At 33.1% G+C, this 26,225-nt stretch overlaps 1 protein-coding gene across 1 annotated transcript in view; it reads left to right on the plus strand.

Moving 5' to 3' along the window:
- Window positions 1–26,225, plus strand: part of LOC134851945 (spermatogenesis-associated protein 17-like) — a 290,103-nt gene that overhangs the window by 201,150 nt on the left and 62,728 nt on the right. The window lies entirely within an intron of this gene.

The following is a 26,225-nucleotide window of genomic DNA, read 5'->3' on the forward strand; positions in this document are numbered from 1 at the left end:
ACATTTTGATAAAAGCTTAGATATCGATAACTTTTGCTTCTTATTATAGGAACTATTACATTTGCGGTTTTTTTTTCATTCCTACTTAGAAATTGAAATTATTTGTGATTCAGTGTATTGAGAATTGAAATCCATTCCTTAAATTCTTAGATCGCATCCGTCCTCGGCTGAAACAAATGATTTAATTTTTACCGGATTATCAGTGTTAGTACCAAAAGTAGAGTCAAAAGTAGTATAAACTATAAGTTTAAACTTTTCTGCATTAACAGCAACTGTGTTTGATCTAAATTTATACAGCTGTAGGGGCTGTTTTTCACAATATTGTTCCAAACTGTGAAACTTAATAAGCGATCATTGTGGCTCCATTGTCTAGTAAAAATGGGGTTTCCAAACCGTTATTTTTATTTTTGTCTCCGACGGAGACTGATCTAGTTTAATTCAACAAGTTCACACTCAATTCCGGTATATTCTCCTAAAATGTCATCATCACTATAGTTGTGGATCTGGTTTGCTGAACAATAATCGTCATTTTCGTTGAAGGGTTTTTGACTATTCGACCTGTCACACGATTGAGAATTTTCATTGCAGTTTGACAAAAGCCTGAGTTCTTGTTGGGGATTTATGTCATAGTAATTGTTGTCTACTCTTGATCTATTCTTGCTACAGCTGTGATAAATTCTGTTTGAATTCTCTTTTACTTTAAGCGAGCCAAAATTTTGCTCCGGTTGATTGTTACATTTGAAGCAATGGCTTATCGTATGATCCTTGATTAGTCCTGTTAACTATTTAAGTTGATACTTTATTCCCTTTATTTACAATTGATTATCTATAGTAATGGATGCGGTTCCCATAAACTCACTACTTATTGTAAAACGTAAGTTTTTTTGTAGAAATATGATCTTTTAATTTTTGCCCAGCCGTGGGTGGATTCTCAATTAGGAATTGATGCGCATTTTGTTTTAAGCCTGGCGGGCTTAAGCCGCGTTCAAAAAATTTCGTTTTCTTTGCTGTTCTTTGATCATTATTAAAGGTTGGATTAGGCCATTTACTATCTACTGCAGTGCTTAATCTATGTAGCGTATGTAGCTTTCAGTAAACTCATCAGGTTATCTTTTTATTTTTTCTGCTTCTTTTCGTCTTCTATACTTATCCTTATCTTCAGTGAATCTATATGTGAACTGATCTCTTATATCGCTCGAAGGTGATCCTATTGCTAATCCCTGATACCATTGAGCAGCTGGACCTCTTAATATTGAACCAAATAAGGCTCTTTATCTGTCATCATATGCGTCCTGGTCGTCACCTGTGTCTGTTGGTCTAGTGCCAAGGTAAAAAGCCATTTTTATCTCTACTATATCAAGAAAATCTCTTGCATCTTCATTTGCCGGTAAAATTTTCGAGAGCTAAATCTGGATATGCTACTACGTTTGCGGTTTGTTGTTAAAGTTCACTTAAGCTTTTGTTAATAATATATAAAAAATTTGGAATTGTTGTGTACTGATCAATGATAAGGATCGATTTAACTTTAATTTTTTAAGAGGCTTGTTGGGTTCAATTAAAATAAATTTTTATTTGATATATCAATAGTGCTATGGGGTTGATTGAGATTTTTCAGAATTTAAATTATTACTGGGGTTATTGCTCCGGGAAATAATATTTAATTCGTGATTAATTTTGTGTGGACATTTGGACAAAATTGTGACTTGATCCTTTCGGATGCTGATGATATACCAAAATATTTTTGTGGATCTGTTTTTTTTAGTTTCAAATTAAATGCTGTTGTATTTTTTGATATAATTGGTCATAGCAATCTACGTCATATTTATAAATTTTTATCTAGATGATGAAAAACAATTTATAGAATAACTAAAATTTGCTAATTAGCTTGTTACTATTATTTTTGGGAGTTTTAGATTTCGTTGAGGAAGAGTTCAAGTTGTTAAAATTCTGTTAGTTTTGTGTTTGTGTTTATAATGAGTTAAAACACGATTGGAAGTGAAGCAATTAACCGTTCTTGCGGTATATAAATTATATTATTTGGTATTTTTATTTGCTGAACAATTGTGTCTATTTCTGGAGTATATCTATTTCTAAGTTCGTGTTTATTGTCGTTAGGGTGTTTTATTAGTATACTAATGTGGTCTTTTTCAGTATTAGTGAAATACCATATGATGTTAGAGACTTTGCTTCCTAATTTGAATTTCAACTTTAATGTGTTGACGTCAATTTTAAAATTTGTTGACATTAATTTTTGACGGTGATTATTTTCGTTTTTCTTAAGATAAGGTAGTTTATTTGATAAGTGTGAATTAAAGTATGGAAAGCTTCCTAGGATTTGTTGAATATTGACAAGAGTTAATAATAATGGTATACGAAAACAAAATTTAAACAAATTTGGAAAAAATTTTCTTCAATTTTTTCATTTTTTCAAAAATTTTATTTGCTGAAACCCTAGCTGAAACCTGAAACTTCGTTTGTGTGAGATTTTATTGATGCCTTTGTTATAGTTAACAAAACAATCATATGCCTTCTGAGGTTATCGCTGGCTCAAAACATAAGATAAAATTTTAGATATTTTCTGGACTGAAACTATAATCTGAAACCTGAATTATTGTAGCTGAACTTTGAGTTTTTTCATCTCAAAGTTGTCTAAAAGTTTTATTATATTTGTTTATACTTTATCATGCAAAAAATTGCGAGAAAACTAAATGTTTTGATATCTTTTTTTTTGTAATCTTTTAAATCTTTTTTTTTGAAATCTCAAACCTATAACACTTAAATTCTCTCAGGCTCTATGAAAGTTGCTTTTGATAGCTGGGCTAGTGTGAATTAAAAATACAAAAAGGTTTATAACTTCAAAATCAGGAATTTGTTTTCATGAACCTAAGTTTTTGGCAATGAAACTATGATTTCTAGAACTGAAACTATAGTTTGATCACTTGGTTTTAGTTTTGAAACTGAAAATCTCTCTTATATTTCTATTCCAGCAAAAAAATTGCCCGAAAGATGAAAATTTTAGCCTAAAATAACAATTTTATTTAACTGAAACATGAATTTGAGGGCTCCAGAAGTTTTTTGAGTTTAAAAAACAGTTCTTAAATCAAGGATTCCTATTTTCTACCTACATTTCACAAAATTTTGACTTGGGATTCAAAATTTTTAGGTCTTAAGCCAAAAACACCCAATCTGAAACGTACGTTTTAGCCTTAGGAACCCAGTTTTAAAACTGGTTTGGTGGGTCTCAACACCGTTAGTTTTCTCTAAAAAGTCAAATTTGGCGTTCGAATCTCAATTTGGAGACCAAAAACTCAAATTTTCGGTTCTGAAACCTGAAACTAACAAAACTTTACCATTTAGGACCAGATTTTTGACCTATGATATCCAAATTTGTGTTTCACTAGTTCAATTTTTGCTGTTTCACCCATATCCTTTTACAGAAACTCAAAATTTTGACCGGAAATTAAAATTAATTTAACTGAAATGTTTGATCCTATAACTGAAACCTAGAATGAAACCTAAAATTTTGGCTGGTAAAAATAGTTTTTCTAGTGCTTAGGGTATCATATGAAACCTCTTTTATCATTATCAAGTGGATGTGTTAGTGTTTTAGCTTTAGTTTTTGTTGTGAAACCTAATATTTTCATGCTGAGACAAAAAACTTGGTGTTTGGCGGTATTTGGTTAACGTTTAAGATTGGCTTAAGTTCGTATTTTTTTTATTGGTTATTAGTTGTATATTCGAACCGTGTCATAAAAAATCAATGATTTAGTTTAAAAAACACCAAAATCCGTTCCTTCCTTCTTGTCTTTTGTTATTTCTTCCCTTAGTTTCAGTAATTGGTAGCTTTACTGATGAATGATTTAGGTTTAAGTTACGTTAAGGTGGGTAAAAATAAAATGAGTTTAAGGAAAATTGGGAACAAGCCTCGATAAATGATGAAGGACCAGAATAAATAGCAACAAGCGTGAATGGTTGAATATACTTGTGATGAAGAATTCAATTTATCATACAATTTAGGGTAATCTTAGATTGCACATCTGACCACTCAACTCCCTCGAAAAAAAATCAATATATTTAATGAGTTTTTTGAGCATTTTAGTTGAATACAGGATTTACTTAAATTTAGTAATGATAACTTTAAACTGAAGTTTCGGCATGTATTCAGTGGGTTACCGGACAAAAAGGGTATATCTTACTAGCGGACTTAGGCAGAAAACGGTTCTTTCAGAATTTTTATATATTGTTATAAGGAAAGATAATAGTTAAATTCATGAGCTAATGTCAGTTAGAAAGCCGTATAATAGTCCTCGAGATGGAGGAATATCGTGGGTGATTGTTAGCGCAGGGGGATACTTATCGCAAGAACCCTACTAGGAATGTCTGTCAAGTAGAAGACAATTAAATTGTGTTTCTATCGAAAAACTTCCATTGTCTCTGGCATTTTGAGGTTGAAAACTAATCTGACAAATACCCACAGATCCTAATATGAAACTTTTTTGAATTTTGAAAGCTGTTTCGAGCTTGTTGGAAAAAGGAATTTCTTAAGGAGTAGTTCTCTGCTGTGGTCGCACCAGTTTTACTAAGGGATCAATGCTGGTTGATTGCTTAGTAACCTAGCCTAATTATTAAGTCTCACCTTAGTTCGTCAAATTTCTTGACAACAGTTTTAGTTTAAATGTTTAATTAGAAAAGAGTATGCATTTATAAGATGGATAGTTATTTATAACTGATTTAAACAATTATTGAACAACTGTCTTTAGTACCAATAGGATGGTGTCAATGCCTAGTTTTTACATTTAAACTAACACTTCGTTTGCCTGTAGTCCGCGCCCAGATTGCTGATTGATTTGTCCACCCAATGCTTCGCAGAGTATTGGTTCATCAGTTTGCTTAGATCCGTGCTGCTGCTTTTATTTTAAAAAACAGAATAAAATTTTGATTATTGTGGCAAGTTTAAAATTAGTTGTTTTTTGTTCCGAATTTCGATAAGAAAGTAACGGAATAATTGTGCTCGGGGTGGTTTTTTTCTTCAGACAAATTTCGACTTTTTAACTGCCCATTTTAACGAAATTTTTTTTATATCATTCAAAAATAATTGTTCTCCTGAGCTTAACTTTGAAAAGATAATTCACCTGTGATCATTTTTCGTAAAGTTATGGGGGTTTAAAGATTGCCATTTTTGTCAATTTTGGACAATTAACGCGCGATATAATTCGCGCTATTACCGCGTAAGCGGAGATTTAATTCGTCTTAGAGATCGTTCCAAATTGTTGAAAGAAGCTTAATGGCCATAGTTGATTTGTTACTAGTGAAGAACTGTTTTGTTCTTTATATGGCGTGTCGGGAGACAATTTTCAAAGAAAAATTTTCAAACTTTAGAAAAAAAAAATTTCATTTTATTTTATTTTATTTAAGTTTTTTATGTTACTCATGTTATTACTGCTTCATAAACCTTAAAAGGCAGTCGGAACATTCAGGGTTTTGCCCTGATACAAGCAGTTTTGTTTTTTCTATAATCATAAACTACATCAGACACATAAAAAGGCAGCTAGAACATTCAGTTCATCTCCTTCATGCGAGCAGTCGCTTTACTTCTTTTTTATTGGAGAAACAAATCATGAGCGAAGGTTAGAAAACAGTGGGAAATTACCCTGACTGAAAACAATGGAAAGGAAAATATCTCCAAGTTCAATGCATTGCTTTTTGCTTTGTTTTCAAAATAAATTAGTAGACCATCTTTTCTAATTTTTCGAAAACAAAACCCTGCTAATTAAACTGTATTCTTTGAGGTTTGTCTTGAAAAAAAAACGGTTTTGTACGAATCTTCAATAGATCAGAGAAAAAATCATGAGGACGATGTAATTATTGCTGTCTAACAGTCATTAGGGAACTTGTAAAATGCAAAATTCATCTTCAATATTTAAAACAGGAATTATTTGCTAAAATCAAACTTACTATGAAGAAATAAGAGCTACCTAGGTTCACAGCCTACAAAATTAGCATTACGAGGCCAAACTGTGCACTGGATAGGAGCACAATTTTGTGTCTGTATGTTCCTGGATTTCAGAGACAAGCCTTTAAACATGTTAAAACTTTGTCGGAACGATCAAAGGAAAGTAAAGAACAAAAGAAGAACAAAAGGAGAATAATATTAAAGAAAAAAAAATAACGAGAAAAATTGACTAAAACGCAGAGAGCACATGCTATTTGAGAAAAGTTTCTGGCATTATCATCTGAAATGGAATTTAAATTTCTTGCATTACAAATCGAATAATTTGACAAAATCGAGGTAGCATTTTTATGAACCAACTCCCCACAATGGTATACTCAACATATGACAGAAGTATAGATAACCATTTGTGCGCCGGTACCTAATCACTTAAATCATATTCATCGGAGTATATGACCCGGCACCGAATCTTGTAAATTAATCATTCAAAAAATCCTCTTCAGAAAATTTTATCGAACTATGTTGCAGTGCACTGTGACTAAAATTCAATTAAACGATGTTAAGCAGTGCATTAAGCGAAAAAAAAAGAAGAATACACGTACTGGTTAAAAGAGTAAGGGTGGTTGGAGTAGGTTGAAGCACAGCCGCAAATGATTCCGTGTTTAACGAAAAACTGCTTTCATTTTGCATTTATATCAATTTATATCAATTTCAGTAGTTTAAAAAGTTTTACTAGCACTGGTTTCATATGGGCTTAATTAAAAATGAAAATGAATCGTATTTAAAAAGCAACGGTTTAAAGCTAACGAATCAAAACTCACAGCAAAATAAACATAAAAATTAAGGCACTTTTTTGTTTGACCCTTTCGGTCTATTTTAAGTAAAACGGGGCAAAATTTAAAGAACCAAATAGCCCGTAGCACTATATTTGTGGTCATATGCTGTTATAAGAGAAATTTCACGGTCGTACAGTTTTTACCCTAGGAGGAGTTCGGTCCCAGACTATCACACAGACCAGACGACACACACACGCACAAACACACAAGCTATTTCTTTTATTACGTACAGATTTTAAAAGGTTATATATTCTGTACAGATGTCAAATAGTTAAACATTACGAAATACTTGTTTACTAGCAAATAAACAAATACAAGACTGCTCGTATCAGGGCGAAACCCTGACAGTTCCGACAGACTTTTAAGTTCTATTTCAAACAAAAACAAGACTGCTCGTACCAGGGCGAAGCCCTGAATGTTCCGACTGCCTTTTGAGGTTTATGGAGCAGTAATACCATAAAAAAATAAATGTAACAAAACAAAATGAATATTTTTTTAATTTGAATTTTTTCTACGAAAATCATCACACCTTACTCCATATAAAGTACAAAAGGATAAATTTCGCTTCTTGTAACAAAACAATTCTGAGAAATAAGCTTCTTTCAAGCAATTTGGAACGATTTCTAAGACGGATTAGCTCTCCGCTTCCGCGTTAATAGCGCGAAATAAATCGCGCGTTAATTAACCAAATTGGCCAAAATGGCAATCTTTAAACCTTCATAACTTTACGAAAAATCATCACTGGTGAAATATTTTTTCAAATTTGAGCTCATTACAACAACACCTTTAATGTGATTAAAAAATTTTTGTCAAAAATGGCTGGTTAAAGGGTCAAAATTTGTTTGATGAAAAAAAAACGCACCCCGAGCACAAATATTCCGTTACTTTCGTATCGAATGTCGGAACAATTACTTTCGCATCGAAAGTCGGAACAATTACTTTCGTATCGAAAGTCGGAACAAAAAAAAGCCTGGTTGTATACTATACTTTTCGTGGCTAATGTAATCAATTATAATGGGTTTAATGTTTAATCAATTTTTTTTTTCTGAATTTTTCTAAATTTTTTTAAAAACAATGCATTATATTCAAAATTTAACATTTGTTTTTAGCGTAATACACAATAAATCAAATCAAGCCTAGTTTGTTAGTTTCTCGTTCTTGCTGATCGTTAATAACCCTTGCTGGTTTAATTTACGTCCCTTCCCGCGGCTTACACCTCCTCGTTTACCCTCCACTCCCTTTCTCCCGGTTTACAACCCCCGCTTACCCCTCCCCCCTCTCCCCGGATGGAAAAGCAAGTTAAATCAAGCGAGCATTTTATATAAAATTGATTAAGAGTAGATTTCGAGTAGGTTGTGAGTATAGTAGAGGTTGCTCAAAATTTAGCAAAAATATTTGCTATATTTTACACATTCTAATCCATTATTATCGATTACAAAGGATTTTATTTGGATTAAAATCCATTATGATATATTTGATTGGAATTTTTTTAAATCAAAATTATCGATTATAAAAGCAAAATAGTCGACTTCATGGTCTAAATTGCAACAATAATGGATTATACTATTTTGGACAGAATTTTTCTCAATCAGCTTTCCTTCATGAAACTCCGGTGAGGGCAAAAAACTCAAAAGAATTTGCCAAAAATCCCAATCATACAATTTTCATATAAAAAATGCTAGTCTTAAAATTCCATGCAATTCTTTAGGAACAGAAAAAAGTATGAAAAATCTTTGGTTAGTGATTTTTCATGAATGAAATTGCAGGACAATAAAATTTCAGAAAAACAAAAAAAAATTTTTTTCTATATTCAGGGCTCAAGATACAAAGAGTTTTGTTTCCGAGAGTCATTAAAAGTTGGACATTCTTGCAATTCCAATGCATGGGAAACGAACTGAATTTTCTTAGAGCTTATTATATATTGAAAATATCAAAGTTTTCAATTTTGGCTAACATTTTTAAAGTTGATTTATAATTTGAAGTTTTAATTAATCAGGAATTACCATGCAGCAGAAATAGGAGTTTTGAGATTTTTTAAGAATTATTTTTTATTCCAGCAAAGTGGAAAAAACCAATTTTTGTGTATGTAGGACTACGTTATGCACACAGAAAAATAATTTTGTTTGCAAAAAAAAAATTTTTTTTCCATCAGAAAACTCTTGTTCGAGTAAAAATTCTTTTGACGGTTGAAACACAAAACAAAATAAAATGGGATAATTTTGAAACTACTTAGAAAAATGTTGTCGCTATCAAAAAAATTATTGTCGCTTCGAGTTTGTCGTTTGAGTGATATCCGCTCTCGACTTAGTGAGTTAATCATTGTCTGTTGTCGACTTTCAAACGATTAATAAATTTAGTTTTTCATAGTCATTGGTTCGTGTGAACTTAAATAAAATCTACATTTTGAAGCTTCCGAATGAACCAGAAGGCGACAGTTTATCTCATATTTCGTGACTAACAATGTCGCCTCATGTATCGACCACGTCGAGTATGATCGATTTGATCGATTCATGTATCGATGCTCGTTGACTCATGTATCGACCCTGTCGAATGTGATTGACCATGTTGGACACATGTTTTAGTCCTGATCAAACTTATGCATCCGCCTTGATCAAACGAAAGTTTTGGTTGATATACAAAAGTATATATGTATATATAACTTGAGGCGCAAAGCGAACACTCGTTTGACTATTCATAACTCGGATAGTTCAAAAAGTACTCCGTGTTTCGTCCAATAAATAGTTAGCTTATACTTGAAAATTTTTTCGCATAGAGCTTGATATTGAGCCCAAACTTCAAAGAGAGCGAGCAAGTGCGTCTAAATGCTAAAATTTTGACGGTCAATTTGAAGAAATCCCCCTATTTTCATCAAAAGAGCAATCACTTCAAAAATTCAAAATTACATAAAAATTTGAAGGACATACAAATTTCTGAAAGATTGGCTGGAAAAGAATAAAAAAAAATTACATTATGGCTCATCTAAACTCTTAGGGCAATTAGAACAATGTGGCAAACGCACATGCAAAATTTAGGATTAGACGAATAGATCTGCGCCTGTCGGGAAACACCTTTTCAACACGAATGGGTTTGGGCTCTTTTCCACTCCATTGCTTCCCCCCACCCCTTTCCACTCACACACATTTCAAATTATCCCTTTTTTCAGTTGTCTTATAAAAATAATATAATATAAAAATAGTAATAAATTGTTTCCAAACGATATCTAGTTACAGAGTTATTTATAAAAATTTATAAATACAGATTAGAATTATTTGGGAGAAGACTATTAAGCCAGCACTGCCCGCTTTCAGGTGTCTCATTAAGCAGAGAACAAAAAACTTCGGTAACTTCTTCGATCCAATGCAATGGACTTTCTACCGGTAATGGACCTTCTTTTGTGTTATTATGGCTGTTACGAAGAAAAGTATGAAGAACAAATGTGTTCAGTATAGTTGGTTTATTCACCATGCATAATCTTTTAGAATCCATTATAATCCTTCAAACTCCATTTGATTCCATTATAGTGGGTTAAATTGAACTCTACCTTATCTGTTCTATAGTCGATTATTAATCCAATATAATCAATTATTTTAGAATTTTATGGAGACAGAACGCGAAACATCCATTGTAATCGATTATTTTCCATGGAACCTCATTGCGCTAAATTGTGGGCTTTTTGAGCCAATCACGGTCTCCTGTCGACTTTGCAATTACATTAACATTTCGTATTCATTATGGTTTCTCTGGATTGATTCAAAATATGAATCTTTTGAAGCTTTACTTGAATCAATTGTATGTCGATAGTTTTTTTCTGATTTAAATGACTTTGATTTTATCATCATAGTGCAAGCAAATTAGTGAAGATTGATGACTTAATTGGAAGAGCAACTTCTAATCTACCGCAAAAAACTTTCGTTGATTTTGATGGGATAGCTATGAATTTGTTGTTTCGTAGTGAAAAATGGGGTTCTGATAAACCAGATGGTGAACTGTGAATTGTGAATTACACTGCAGACTCATTTATTGGCCATGTAGATCGTGAGTGACTTCATTGATGCATGTATCAACCCTGGTTGACTCATATAACGAGTCTGTCATCCGTGATCGAACCTGATCGATTCATGTATCAGCCCTTTTTTGACTTGTGCGTCGACCTTGGTCAAGCCAGTTTTTTGGTCGACATATAAAATTTGGGAAGAAAAATGGATTTTGTTTGACCAACACAATCATGATTCAACTAATTCAACAAAAACAATTGGTACGAACTTTAATTTAGTGTTGCGTATTTTTTGCCTGCTTTTTCAGGCAAAACATCAAAGAAAACGAAAACCAGCAAACTCGTCTATTTTTTTTGAAAATTTGTCGGCTCATTTGAGCAATTCCCACAATATGAACAAGCTGAAGAATCAACAACCCCCTCCTACACCTTCAAAAACAAGCAGTGAGATGAAACATAAAGGCCAAATTGCAAAGTTTCCAAACCCTAATTGGCTTTAAAAAAGACTTCCAAATCTTCCATCCGTCCTCATTATTTGTCCTCTTTCTCTTGGAGTTCAATATTCATAATTGGAATCAATTGTTCTGCGAAACAAGATCAATAAACCTGTATTTCTTATTATTCTCCTTTTTCTATTTCTTTTTAAAATAGGCTCATTAATTTGTTTTCAAAAAGTGAAAAGAGAGAGTTGCTCTAAAGATTAAAGAATAGCACAGAAGACTAAAGAAATGCAAAGAAAGATTTCGAGATCGGTTTAAGTTTTGTGGTCCCCAAAGAAAAAATTCAATGGTTAAGCATATGTGAATTCTGTACTTACCCGCATCCAAGTTTAGGCGTAAATAATCGATTATAACGGATTATTATGATGATTTTTTTGACAATTATAATCGATTATAATTACCAAAATTAGGTCCTTAAGGGATTTATAATTGATTATAATCGTGATATTTTCCAAGATATTATAATCTCTTATAATCGATTATCATTGATTACAGTTCTTACTAAAAACCCTTAAAATCAATTATAATCGATTATAATCGATTATAATCTCTCATTTTGCCGAAATTTTGCGATATTCGAATTATACTTTTTGGGTTATTAATTTTGTGTCAGTAACAAAATCTCTAAAAGAGAGATCTCTTGAACACTTTGGTTCATCTGAACACAAAGTTTTACCACGAAACAAAAGTTTCATAGAGATCCTTTCATATGAAGGGAAAGGTTCTTGCGGTATATGAAAAAGAAATTTTCCGAATCAATCATGAGACTGAATCCATTTGCTGATGTTTTGGTGTTTAAAAAAGCTTAAAATATGCATCACAAAACAACCATAATGGGGAAGAAATAAAAAAAAACTTATAATTTTGAATCAATTGGAAAACTTTTAAAATATTTTTCTCATTTTTTAAAGAAACCAATGTCCACAGAAAGCATAAAATATAAGCAATTTAGATGCAACTTCGAAGACAAAAATGGACAAACAAAAGGGATTATAATCAATTATAATCGATTATAATGGATTTTTTTGCAAAACTAATGAAATAGAAATTTGAATAAAAATAATGGATTATAATCAATTATAATCGATTATAATTTTATCGAAAAATAGACGAAAAAAAAATCGATTATAATCGGTTATAATTGATTATAATTGATTATAATTTGATTTTAAAAAGAGTGATTATAATCGATTATTAATTGAATAAAATCGATTGTTTCTCAATTTTAGTGAGACTGGTACTAAAATCGTAATATAATCGATTATTAACGCTTGAAACTGGATGCGGGTAGTCACGAATCTTCCCTTTAGAAAAAGGGGAGAGATAAATAGAGAGATCCCCCGGTTTGCCATCCAGAGAAAGAATGAGCCAAAATAGTTTGAAATTTGAATAAAAAAGTAGGCCTTACTGGGTTCTTTTTTTTGTCAAAACATGGTGGCCAATTGCTGTAAAAAAATTTCAAAAAAAACTTTTATTTCAAAAATTTCAGGTTCAAAAACTCATCGAAGATTTTTTAGACATGCAGTAAAAACAATGGATTTTCTACTTACTCCGGCCAAAATTTTTTGTTGTGAAATTAAACTTGGCAGAAAAAAAATTACAGATTGCACTCATGGTTTGGTAAATACATATGCAATCAAGTTTGAAGGTTTGAAGGTGGTCATTTTTGTTCCCCGAGTTATTTACGATTTTTTTGCTGGTCTGGCTAAAACGCTGTATCCCATTCGTTTAATCGTTTGTATCCCTATATCCCATTCGTTTGTATCCCTAAAACGCTGTATCAAAATAAGTTTGAGCAGTTTACTGGACAATCTATATGTTTTGCTTGTTCAGCTTGTTTATAAGTCACCTTAAAAGTGTGAACTAAACTTTTTCAGTTGGTTTTGAAAACTGTTGCGCTAAATCTAGCCAATCAGATTGAAATTAAGTTGAAGCTAAAAGTTACTAAAAATTAAGTTGTGGAATGAATATAACGACCCAAAACAGTATTTGATGGACTCTTTTTAAATTCGATAAATTTTAAGTTGTTATTTGTAGTGCTGGAGAAATTGAAGCTATAAACTGGATTTGGGGCGGAAAGAAAAAAACGAATATAATTAACCCGCATTTGAGAAAAAGGAAAAGAAAAAGATTAAAATGGATTTTTTTTGGTCTAAAATCGATTATAATTGATTACCATGTTACGCTCAGACATCAAACTTTGTCAAAAAAAGGATTAAAGTTCATTTATCTCGCAAAAACATATTGCATTATGATACTTTTGAAATCCATTATAAAAGATTATAAAAATTTAGAAAATCACATTAGAATGGATTTTTTTCACTTTATTTTTGTTTTGCGTCGAGCAAAATTGTGCAAGAAAATTTGTATTTATCGATTGAGTCAAGCGGCAACTATGCAAAGCGAGTGAACAACTTACTTTTTTTAAACCTAAGCTCAACATGCAAAACGATTCGATTAACCTCTCGCTCCACCTGCCAAACATTTGATTTGCCGCTTTGCTCTCTAACAACCCCCATCCCATCGTTTACCCCTTTGCCCCCACACCTCAACCATCAACTCACCACCCCACACCTCTCCCCTCAACTCACCACCCCCCCCCCCCCCCCTAAACCACAAACCCTTGCACCTGAAGGAGGATTTGTACGTTAAATATCAGCTTGAGGAGTGTAAAATGATACGGCCTCAAGCAAAAGGCGTGTGATCCAGTTAAGTGTAAGGTCTATTGGGATGGCTCAGGATAAGGCAGGAATGGCAATCTGATGTTATCGAGATTAAATCTATTCTGAAATGCTCAAATGGACGGTCACAAGCATTTTTTACCACTACAGATCGATACTCATAAAACGGCTGATTTCGGGCCTGATAGTTATGCGAATGCGCTGCTGACAGTTGATAAGTTTTCGGAGGATTCCATAGGATCTGCTGTGCACCAATTGAGACAGTTTGCGAACTTGAGTGAACTACTGAAAAAAGATTATTCTGACCCTGCACATGCTTTTTAGTCACAATTAGTCCACAGTTGATGTTTGATGGGAAGCAATACATGAGAAGGCACGTGTACAACAATTGATAGTACAGACTTGCACAACAGGTTCTAGTCGATGTATAAAGGTAAAAAAAGCATCATTACTATGCAAAAAAATTGATTTCGGCTAGTTTTGACGAGAAGCTAGATGAACTTTGTTATGCAAACCATGCTCACTAGATGCTCTTTGCACAGCAATGAAGGTATTACCAGAGTTTTCGCGAATTTCAGAAAGTTACCACAAACCCTTGTTGAAAGTATAATCATTTCAACGTTAACTTTTTGTCCGGCTGGACAGCTAATTCATTGGAAATCCCTTTTTGTATATTTTGACCCACGAAAGTTTTGGTCGTCTTTTTTTTTCTCTGATTTTACTTAAACTGTTTTAACTTATCACGTACGGCAGATAGCTAATTTTCCATCGCCACCCTATAGGATCAAATTTCTTATGCATATTTTTAATAAACTCAAGTAATGTCTCTAGTTGAACCTCGATTTGATGCTGTTTCAGTTTAGAAGCTACGCCCAAATTGGTCAGTGCCAAATATTTTTTAGCCCAATTTGGCCAGTGCGAGATCAATTTGAAGTCTTAGATTCACCTGCAGCAGTTTAGGTACCTTTATGAACTTTTTATCAAACTGTGTTGGTTTGGACTATGAACTAGTCCCTCTAACTTGCTGCGAAGATTTAGACCTCTTGTCTCCAGCTAATTCATATTTCTGAGTCCTTAACACCGTCTCACATGCTTCTGTTTTCGAATGCCTAGTTTATAAGTTCTAGCTCGTGTATAATCTTACTCTTGATCTCTGTTACCCTGTGGAGTCAAAGATCTTGTTTATCTACATATTTGTCGGTGACTTTGATTTTTCCATTATTGAATAAGTTTTCTTCTTTTCAACTGACTGTTCCAATGAGAAGGTCGCTTTTTTGTAAAATTTGTCTCAGAGTTTTTCGTGCAGCTTCAGACTCCAAAGCAGTTGCACTAAAAATGTGATTTTTTGTGAAGCTCATTTTCATTAAGTTCCTGTACTTGTATTTTTTTTGGAAATTTTTCGATTTTTTAGTTTCATCCTTTCTTGGATTTCTTTAAACTATACAATAAATAATTGGTTCGAGCAAAACGTACAAAAATAGCTTACAATTATGTCGCATTATTTTTGGAGAATTGCACATCCGTGATTTTTTGAATTATGATTAATTTTTTTGACCTTTTTTTAAAAAATAAATATGAAAGTGAAACTTATCTACGCTTACGGAGGCGCAGAAAAGACAAATAAACTCAAAAAAAGGTTCGATAGTCCAACACTTTAAAAAAAACAACCTAGAGGAGTCAGACATAGAAAAAGCGGACAGTTTGCATAATAGCTTGCTTAGAAACATTGAAGTTACTTGCTATCAAAAAAACTAAGCAAAAAAAGTTTTTCGTTTTTGAAACTTGTGCTTGTGTCCTTGAAACCTTGTTTTTCTTGTCGAGTTACTAGGAGACGTACGAAGATACTTATATAGTTACGAAGGAATAACGGATGTACATACACCCTGATTGATGCGCTTGAGTAATTCATGCTAAGATTTCAACAACTTGATAAAATTATACATTGATTTGGAGATAAGAAAAAGTTTTCTTATTAATGTCATTTTGCAGGCAGGACTACTTGACGACCTATCGCATCTGCCTAACTCCTGTTCTGTAGGGCACTACCAATGTTACAAGGGTAAATTTTTCCGCCTCTTATGGCCTTGAAGGCGCTAAGACTATCATTGTAACACCCCAGCAAGAGAATAGTCTTTAACCCAAGACACGGAGATGATTGAATCTACTTGAACCTCCCAATGAAAACGTGATTGTTAGCGTTACGCTTACAAAAAGTCTCGAATTAGATTATTAACAAGAATATTTTTTCATTTGGTTCTGTATAATATCAGCACCGCTCCGTTGGTAGTAAGCGATAGTATAAAAAATTCGTCTTCTTCCTTCGGCAATAACAATTTAGTAAGCTGCTCAATACATAATTGATAATAAACGTTGCTGCTATGCTTTTTTTATTGTTTCAATAATAGCGTTTCGGCAAATAACAAACTCGTTACATGCCAAAAAAAACATGATGAAGAAAGGACTGAATAGTTCTCTGCAAGTCATCAGTCTTGAATTTTGAACTTCACGTGGTGTTCACTAAGCAATTTTTTTTCACGCGTTTGGCTACGGTGCCGGAAGTTTGCAAAACGCGTGATATACAGAACTAGCCAGTGAAATGAACACCAAACCTCAAACAATTGTTACCAAGAGGTTTCAGATCTAAGTAGGTCAGTTGAATTCGAACAACACACACACAAAAAAAATCTGAGACTGAAACAACGCTACTAAACCCTTTGAAAATGACGGTACATGACCACATAACATAGCAGTTAAACAATTTAGTCTACGGAAATAATGAATGGAAATTTTTCTTTTGATTTTTGACCGAAAGCGTTGGGGAATCGAACACGATGGATGAATTCCAACAAAACAAGAAAAAAAACTTAGGCCAAAAACATGCATTTTAATCTGCCTGATGTTTAACTATCAAACCACTCAATTCCCTTTTTTTTTCTCTAAAACAGCTAATCACTGAAAACTGGAATTTTTTAGAATTTTCGGCAATTTTTGAAAATGTATCATAAATTTTTGTCATTACGCAATTTTTGTCATAAATGGAGTCATACGCAATTTCAGAAACCTTGTTTGGTACTTGTTGTCTTTTTCCCGATTTCAATGATTTTCAATACCTGACATTTTTTACTGAAAAATTTTTATATTGAGAAATCTGCTTAAAAAAAGTTCTGTTCGTTCCATTTGCAAGTATTTCAGTTCAGTCTAATTGACCAAATTTTGAGTTTCGAGGAGAAACTTTAACTAAGACTGTGAAAATCAAACAGTTTTATTATATTATCTATTGAAAAGAAATAAGCGTTTAGAGCCTGCTTTGAGTCAGAATTTAGTGTTCTGCAACGTAATTTTGTTTATTGCATCAAAATGAAAAAGCTTTGAAATCGTCTTACAGGGTTTCAGATTGAGCAATAAGATTTGTAGATTCCAAAAAGCTGAAAAAGTTCTGGTATCAAGTAACACTCTAATTCCACGCAAACCAAAAAGACACAATGAGGATATCAGAAACTGCTTCCCTTCTGCGCTTCCTGCTGAAAAGACCTCTACTTATATTTTTGACATGCTGCACATGTCTAACCAAAAACACGTTTCGGCCATTAACTCCAAAATTTGATTAAATGAAATAATTTTTTTTTCGATCTTAAAATCAACCAATTTTTTATCAAAGTTTGAAGCAACCTCTCAAAACCACTGGTTATTGTTCTTGATACAAATTGCTCTTCTTACAGGCCAGACTTAATCAAGTCTGAAACGAATTAGAATGAAAAAAAAACCGGTTAAAAGGTGACAAATAGGGCTACAATCTCTCATGCATGATTAAAGGCTAGAGTCTGGAGAGAATGAAACTCGGGTTACTGGCGGATGGGAACTTGCAATTTACGGAAGTATAAAGTCATTTGTAGTGTTTGTATCGATTTCATTGCAGAGTAAATTCAGATCGATATTAGTATGAAAGCAGTACGAACACAAAAAAGGTTAATCTTGATTAGAATTATTTTATAATCGATTTAAATTAATTTTACATCTCAGCTAAAAAAAATTGATAATACTTCAATTGCAAAATGATGAGCAATAATATGATGCAAGTGCAGGTCATGCAATTTTTGTCTAGTATAATAAATTTTTACAGAAAAAAAGAGTAACAATAATAGTTGTTTCTTATGATAAATTTAGTTGTTTCCACGATGTTTATCCATAGGTTGCGATAGATGGATCTTAAATGAAAAGAGATAGAACGTTTTTCTTTAAATTAAATTTCATAGTCTTATATGTTAAGCTGCTGTTGGTAAGGTTTGGTAAGGTTATGTTGCTTTTGGTAAGGTTTGGTAAGGTTATTTTGCTGGTGGTAAGGTTATGTTGCTGTTGAAAAGGTTATGTTAAGCTGCTGTTGGTGTAAAAAAATTTTCTGTCACAGCAGGTCTGAAGGGCCCAGCTAAAATGTTTTTTTTTTTAAAGTGATTTTGTCAGATTCGTTGTTATACCGCTTAGGAGTACTGCTGGGTAATGCAAATGGCGTATGACTAGAACATTTTTAAATAGTAATCTGTTTTGGATTGTCAGCGGTCTTTTTATTGAATGCAACATTTTGATTCCGCAGGCCATTTTTTTTAATAAACTTTTAACTTCACCTTGGAATGTGAGGAATTGATCAAGAGTTACCCTCAATTACTTTACTTGTGTTTTTTTTTCTATTTCATAATCACCAAAAATAATACTGAATTTTGTATTGTTGCTTCTAGTTTGATGTTTTTTTGCTAAAAATGATCAGTTCAGTTTTGCTTGTTTTGAGATTTAAACAGTGTCTTGTAGAAAAAAGAGAGACAATTTTTGACATGATTGCTGTAAAATTTGTAAGGCATTATCAATTTTATCATCATCGCAAAATAATAATGTGTCGTCTGCATATTGCAGTATTTTGCACTTTTTGGTGAAATGTTCTTTTAAGTCATTGATGTATAGTTTGAAGATTAAGGGTCCAAAATTGTACCTTGTGGTACATCATGGTGGAGTAAGAACCTGTCGGATTCTGTGTTGCTTACTTCATTTTTTTGTTGTCTCTTGCTCATGAAATTATTAATCATACTTATTGCTGGTTTAGAAAATCCCAGATTCTTCAGTTTAGTCTTTAAATGATCACGATTAATTGAATTGAACTCTTTTGATTCATCCAAATTAATTTTTAATCAATTTAAATCCTTTGATTTCAGTCTTGAATTGTTTTTGTTTTTAGGGGAATTAAAACCGATGTAAATCAATTTAAACTGTTTTTTTTTCATCTGTTTCGAGTTTGTGTTGCATTTATTTATTGCCCATCACATCTCACTTTACATCCATAGCGTATGGTTTCATAACAAAAAGATTTTTTGATTTGTAACCTTGGTTCTTGCCCATAATATAATTTTCAACGACGACTTTTAAGCCAAAAACCTGATCCGTATTTCTGCATTGACAATTTTCTTGATTTTTTCATAGCTTTGTCCAATACCTGATTTTATTGATACTTTTAAATATTTTTTAAGCATATTTTCAAGCTCAAACGTTGATTATTTTGACCTTTTTCTTGAATTGTTACAGAAGTTTTAGCCCAAAATCTGATTCACAATGACAATTTTCTTTTATTTCATTGCATAATTTTGAGCTCAAAACCTGATTTATGTGGATCTTTCTCTTGAATTCTGAAACATCTGACACGTGTTTTTAGTGAAAAAATCAAGAATAAAAATTTTCATTTGTTTTTCAGAACGGCATATTTTTTTTCGCCGTGTTAGCAAAAAAAATCGAGTTTAGTGAGTAAAAAAAACCATCCAAATCCATTTGAATCAAATTTGATACACTTAGAGTGATTCAAAATTTTCAAGATAGATCAATTTGGACCGATTTAAGTGAGATTACGATGGAATTAAGTGAGATTCAGATGGATTTCAGTGAGTCGGAAAATCGATTTTTTATACACTTTTTTCATGAACAATTGTTATAAATTGATATAAAATCCATTTAAGTTCGTAAAATGTACATTGTTAATCAATTTGGATTGATTTAAAATCAATTTAAATTCAAAATAAATCCATCCGAAGCTATTTTTGTCAGTGCGTGTTTGCTCTTGGACCGATTTGAAATGATATTATATGCCAATATGAACAAGTCAAGTTTGATGACCACTTTGTACCTGCTTCTACTTGTTTTTAGTTGCCACACCAAGTACATGTGGACACGAGGCTCGTTGCAAAAAAAAATACGAAGTATCAATAGCACCATTGCCTTTTCGCCGAAAAAGTTAGCAGATTTGTTCAGGACTTCAAAACTGTCTACGCAATACATGCTCACACAAACACTTTCCTTGAATTCCGTCGTACTTGTTAGCTCGTTATATAAAACCATGGTTTAGATAATTAACCTGTACAAAAACGATTTTTTTTCCAGCTGGATATTTTTGGGTTTTTGTTCAAACATTCTTCTAGTCAATATTCGAATTATCAATTAAGCATTTTTGATGGCATTTTTATGGCTTCTGAAAGATACTGTTAACTTGAGCTCAAACTTTGAAAAAATATTTTAACTGAAAAAATATTTAATCATTTTTCTTAAGTAACAAAGGGTTTGAAAATTGCTAACATGGCTAATTTCCGGTAACTAAAGCACAATTTATTGCCTTCTTAAAATATCCGTGAGCGGCAATTTATTGCGTTCCAAAATGAATTGAGGCCATGCACTTCATCGTGTTGTAGATTGCGGTGATTAGACGGTATTTTTACGATATTGTTTTTCTCAAATAAGCTAATTATTTGTCCCAACTTAATCTTCTCCTCCGTTTTTTGAAAGAAAATTCATCGCACTTAGAATTTTTCCAGTGTTTTTGCCTTCAGCTGTTGTGAATTTTAAATCTGCTCAATCTAAATAAGGCTTTTAAAAAAAGAAAAGGATTGAGATTCTGAAACAAACAAAACTTCCTCAAAAAATGGTAAAAAACTGATTGTCCTGAACTACACTACGTGGCGCCATTACGTTTGTCAATCTTGTTTATAGTCAATTCTGTAGGGGGCCTATATTGTATTATTTTCAGAAAATATTCATTTTGGCAAAAATTGGTCCCCATTTCGTCAACTGTTTTTTCGTCCAAACATGCTGGAGATTTATCTGACTCGGTGTGGATGCTTAGTCCACAGCTTACAATAGTCTTCTTTCGAAAAGCGCATTTTGTAAATTGAGGTGATAAGTTCTCGCGCATACTGTTTTGATTTTACTACAAGGTGTTTTGCTTCTTCTAACGTGCACTTAACAGTGTTCAAGCTCAAGTAGCGTGATACTAATTAACACTTAATGATGATTGAGCTAAAAAAACTAACATTACAAAATGATTTATCCTACCGTAAACGGCAAAGTACTTTTCACCCGTAATCCAAAATCGGATCACCTCAAACTCTAACTTATGAACATGTATGAGAGACTGTAGCCCCATTTGTCAAGTTTTCACCGTTTTTTCTTTCTAAATTCCTTCAGACTTGATTAAGTCTGGCCTGTAAAAAAAGTAATTTGTCTCAAGGACAAAAACCAGTGGTTTGAGAGCTTGCTTTAAACTTTGAGAGAAAACTGGTTGCATTTATGATTGATTGAAAAGTTTTTAGTTTATCAGTTTTGCGGAGTTTTGTCTAGACATATGCAGCTAGCCGTAAATTTTTGTAGGGGCTTTTTCAGTAAAAGAACAGAGGGGGCGCTTTTTCTGGTATCTTTCTGGTTGACGTGGAAATGAGTTTTTCGTGAAACCCAAGTTTTTTTGGAATCTACAAATCACTATGATTGCCCCATCTATTTGTATGACGGTTCCAAAATAATTAAAATTTGATCCAATAAACATAATTGCGATGTTTTATTTTGAACTTTGACTCAAAGCAGGCTCAAATTATATATTTTTTGAACTGGTTATTTGTAAATTGCTTTTTTTAAAACCAAAATAGCTAAGTATTCTCAAAACTAAAATTTTCGATCAGTTTGGCTGAACTGAAGTACTTGCAATTGGTACCGAGAGATTTTTTAAAAGAAGTTTTTCGATATCAAAAATTTATGATAAAAAGTTTCTGAGATTGGAAACCTTTGTAATCGGGACAAAGACAACAAGTACCAAACAAGGTTTTTGAAACAGAGTATAACTCCAAATCACTGATCAAAGAACACAAAACTTTATAAAAATCTTCAAAAACTAGCCAAATATCCCGAAATTTTTCCTAGAATTCACCAATTACTTGGTGAAATCTGGGGGAAAATGAAAAAAAAATGTGTTAAGTGGTATGGTAGCTTGATAATCTAGTATGGAAGGCAGATTAAAATACATGTATCGGCCTCAGTTTCTGCCACTCAAATTGTTGCAATTCAACCAACTGGTTTGATTCCCCCCCAACTCTTTTTAGTTGAAAATCAATCTATAAAATTCTATGAATTTTAATTCCATGGACTATGATGTTTCGTTGCTCGCTTATGTGGTCGGGTCGGTTATTTGAAAAATGTTTAAAAGCGTTTTTTTTTCTCTCAGTTTCAGGTTTTTTATGTATGTTCTGTTGGAATTTATTCGTACTTAGATTCCAACCCCTTTGGCGAGCAATTTTTGGTGTATATTGTTCATTCCAAGGGCTCTTCCGTTACCTCACGCGCTTTGCACACTTCTCACACCGTCGAAAAACGCGTGAAAAAAAACTAACTTGTTTCACAAAAATCAGTTCAAGTTTGAAGTTCAACGCTATCGTTATGCAGAAAAATACTCAATCCTATCTTCACAATGTTTTTTGGTATTGTTTTGTTTGGTTTTAGTGAATCGATTGCCAAGCATATCAGCAATAATTACCATAGACTATGTACTGAGCAATTTAAAAATTTGTATTTTTTGAAGAAGAAGAAGGACTTTTCGACTAACATCTAATGCCGACGGAGCGCTACTGAAAATATGGTGAAGCAATTGGTTGAATGACTTTTCTGGCATTTAATGTTGTCCGAGCTTGTTTTCTAAGCATAAGGCTAAGGACCAGGTACTGATAGAGAATTAAAAAGAGTTTCACTCGTTTTCTTGTCTGAAGTTAAAAACATTCTCTTGCTAGAGCGTTACAGTGCTAGTCTTAGCCCTCTCAAGGTCAATAGAAGACAAAAGCGGAAACTTTTACACCTAACAAATGTAGGGCCCTTCAAAACAAGATTTAGGCAGAAGCATCAAGTCGACATATAATCCCACTTGCAAATATACGTTACTGTGATAACTCTATCAAGTATTCAATTGAATGTAAAATATTGTCATATCGTTGAAAACTTAGGATGAGTTACAACAAGCGCATCATTCGTGTTCTATATGCGTACGGTGAACTTCCGTAAAATTTAACTAAAGTAAGCCTTTTGTGCGTTTCCTCGTAATTCGACAAGGAAAGCAAGCTATCAAAAGTTTTAGCACAGAATTTGGCTAATTTATATTTGGTTTTGTCATCTCCGAGTCCTCAAGCTTGTTTGCTGTTCGAGGTTTTGGCACTCAGGCTTTTTTTTATTTTTATAGTTTGTTTTGAGCCTCCTTGTGTGTAAATACGTTCCACTCTCATGTTTCATTTTTTAAAAAAGCTTATAAAATCAATCAAAGTTAACTAATTTTTGAGTGAATGATTTTTTGAAAAAAACTGTACCATATAAGCAAAATTTTTGCTTACACTTATTAAGCATTGTTGAGTTTGAATTAATCCATGACATATTGGAGGTACAAAATCAAGTAAACTTGAAAAAATAGCTTGAGAACAGGAACTCAAAAAAATTGGACTTCAGAATAAATATGCACGTGTTTTAGTGCAAGTTCCATAGAAGTCAAAGCCACAAGGCCATTTAAGAAACATTTCTTGGAATAAAAAAAGTTGATGAATTAGTCAGTTGAAGAACATTTAAAAAAACACGCAATTTGACAAATGTGAAGCCGAACAAGTTATTTTTCATTGACTCAACACCTTAACAGAGACCAAGAGTACGTTTTCACACGATGCTTGATATCCTCAATTGGGCCTGGAGAAGACAGAAGTACAAGGGATGATATTTTCGACTCAAAATTACGAATTAGTTAGCGACACTAGGTCTATGTTTTTGTATCATATTAGAGTCACTAGGTCATACAAGTCCAAACCAGCACCATTCTCAAAAAGTTTAACCTCAGGAGTACCTGCGATGTCGCCTCAAATTCCAGTCGATGTACTGCCACAGCTGAACCAAATAATTCCAGTGGAAAAAAGTGAGCTCGGTTTGACCAAGTTTCGGGAAAAAGAAACTTGCAAACTGATATGAACGAAAATTCATTCGAAAAATTTTGGCGGACTATTTGTTGATTTTAGCAATTAACGAATTAGGAGGGGTCAGTTTTGACGGACATGTTAATTTTTAAAAATACGATCGAAAAGAAAGACACGCTAATACCTAGAAATTTTACGACAGCTTAAAAAGCGCTAGAATCAGAACAAAGATTTTGGCTGAAAAAATCAAGACTTATAACATATATAGCGAACGTCAGAGTTATAGCCAACGATATTTACGGAAGAACACTCCAAGGTATAACGATTGTACAGCAGCAGCAATCGTTACGGACCAATTCCCGAGAATCAGGAGGGCTATTGGGAGGATTTTGCTAACCTTCTTTGTCGACAAGAAGACAGCTCTTTGGCCAGATTCAAGTATCCCGAAGGGTCTCGGGGAAAGACTGCTAACTGTATTTTAACAACTTGTAGCTTGCAATGGCCTGAATTATATTAAATTAACATCAAACTCATTTTCAGATAATGAGAAGCTAAGAGTTGAAGGAAAGGGTTGATTCATCTCCGATGAACATGATGATTTTTATCTACTGAACAAAAAGAAAAGGAAAAAAAATAATTAAGTAGTAGCCCTGTTTAAAGGAGTGACCTCCTGGTCTGGGGTCTGAGACCAAGCCATTAGCTCACTATTTCTTGATGTAACTAAAAAAATTGTGCGGTTTGGCCGATAGCCTTTAAATTGTGATGACTTTGTCGACTTGATGTTAATGGACCAACATTGAACTGGCTTTAGCAGAGACGGTAAAAACCATGTGAAGCTGACTTTTGACGCTAGCAAATGGTTGTAGAACGTAGCTTTATTTTCCGTCGATACTTCCTGGCGAATGTTACATATATGTTTGTATTGCGCTCCTGGGTGGGCTCTTTTTAACATCATGAAGAGCAGACCCATCAACGAATAATTCCGCAACGAGTGAATGCTCTAAATAAGGCCCTTAAATGAGAACGCGGAAGCCTTACAGATTCTGGACTTAGCTTTTTAACATAGTTAAGACCGAAATTTCACGTTTTGTCGTTCCCTGAGCAGTATATGACCAAAACCACCTAAAGATATAGAAGAAACCAAACAACAAAGAGTGTAATACCAATGAAAAAACCAACAAAAAACGAAAAAACCAAAAATAATTTTTAAAAAAATCAGTAAAAGTCATCTTCCCAGATGATTCAACCCTCCAGTTTGTTGTTTTTGTATATATTGTTGGTAAGACAATTATATCAAACCGGATCGTTACGATCAAAACTGTGGTCTCTTTCTGGTGCCTGTACTGTCGGGTTGTTTGAGTATTTAAGCACGTTAATGCTAAATTGCGCTCAATCCGGATGTATCAAGTGATTGGAGTGGAAGACCGATTCGGCAAGCAGTGCAATGGGCAACAGGAAGTGTTTCAAGGAGAACAAAAGTTGACTGTTGGGTATCGCTAACAGCTTTTGTATCCCTTTTGGTACAGAAAGTACGACATCAGTCTGTGGAGGGCTCGACAGTTAAGCACCTGAATTCGGATATTGAACGGACCCATAGGGGTATAATACTATTAGTAGTACTATTTATTCTACCCGTATTAACATTCGCATACCGTTTTTCAATCAAACATACCGTAAACAGACCGGTTCCTAAGGTCAAAATAGTGATATTTTGACCCCCACAGAAATCGCAGTTTTTAGGATTTCCAATTTGTTTGAAAAAGAAAAAAAGCATTAAATTAGTGAGTTAACTTGTGACTGGATTAATATAACTAGAAGAAATGATTATTTGAGTGCGGACGCTGTTAGAACTAATTGAGTATCGAAATCCGATTGAACTTTTTGAACTTTTTAAGTTAATGTGATAAAAATTTTTGCTCGGACAGAATACACTAAGGAATTGACAGGTTTCAGAGCCCGTTTGCCAACAACTCTTCTGACCCCAGCGAAATCAAACTTAACGAATTCAATTTAGTGGATTCATCAAAACGGACGG

This window comes from Symsagittifera roscoffensis, chromosome 7, assembly GCF_963678635.1.
Source record: "Symsagittifera roscoffensis chromosome 7, txSymRosc1.1, whole genome shotgun sequence".
Taxonomy (NCBI): Eukaryota; Metazoa; Xenacoelomorpha; order Acoela; family Convolutidae; genus Symsagittifera; species Symsagittifera roscoffensis.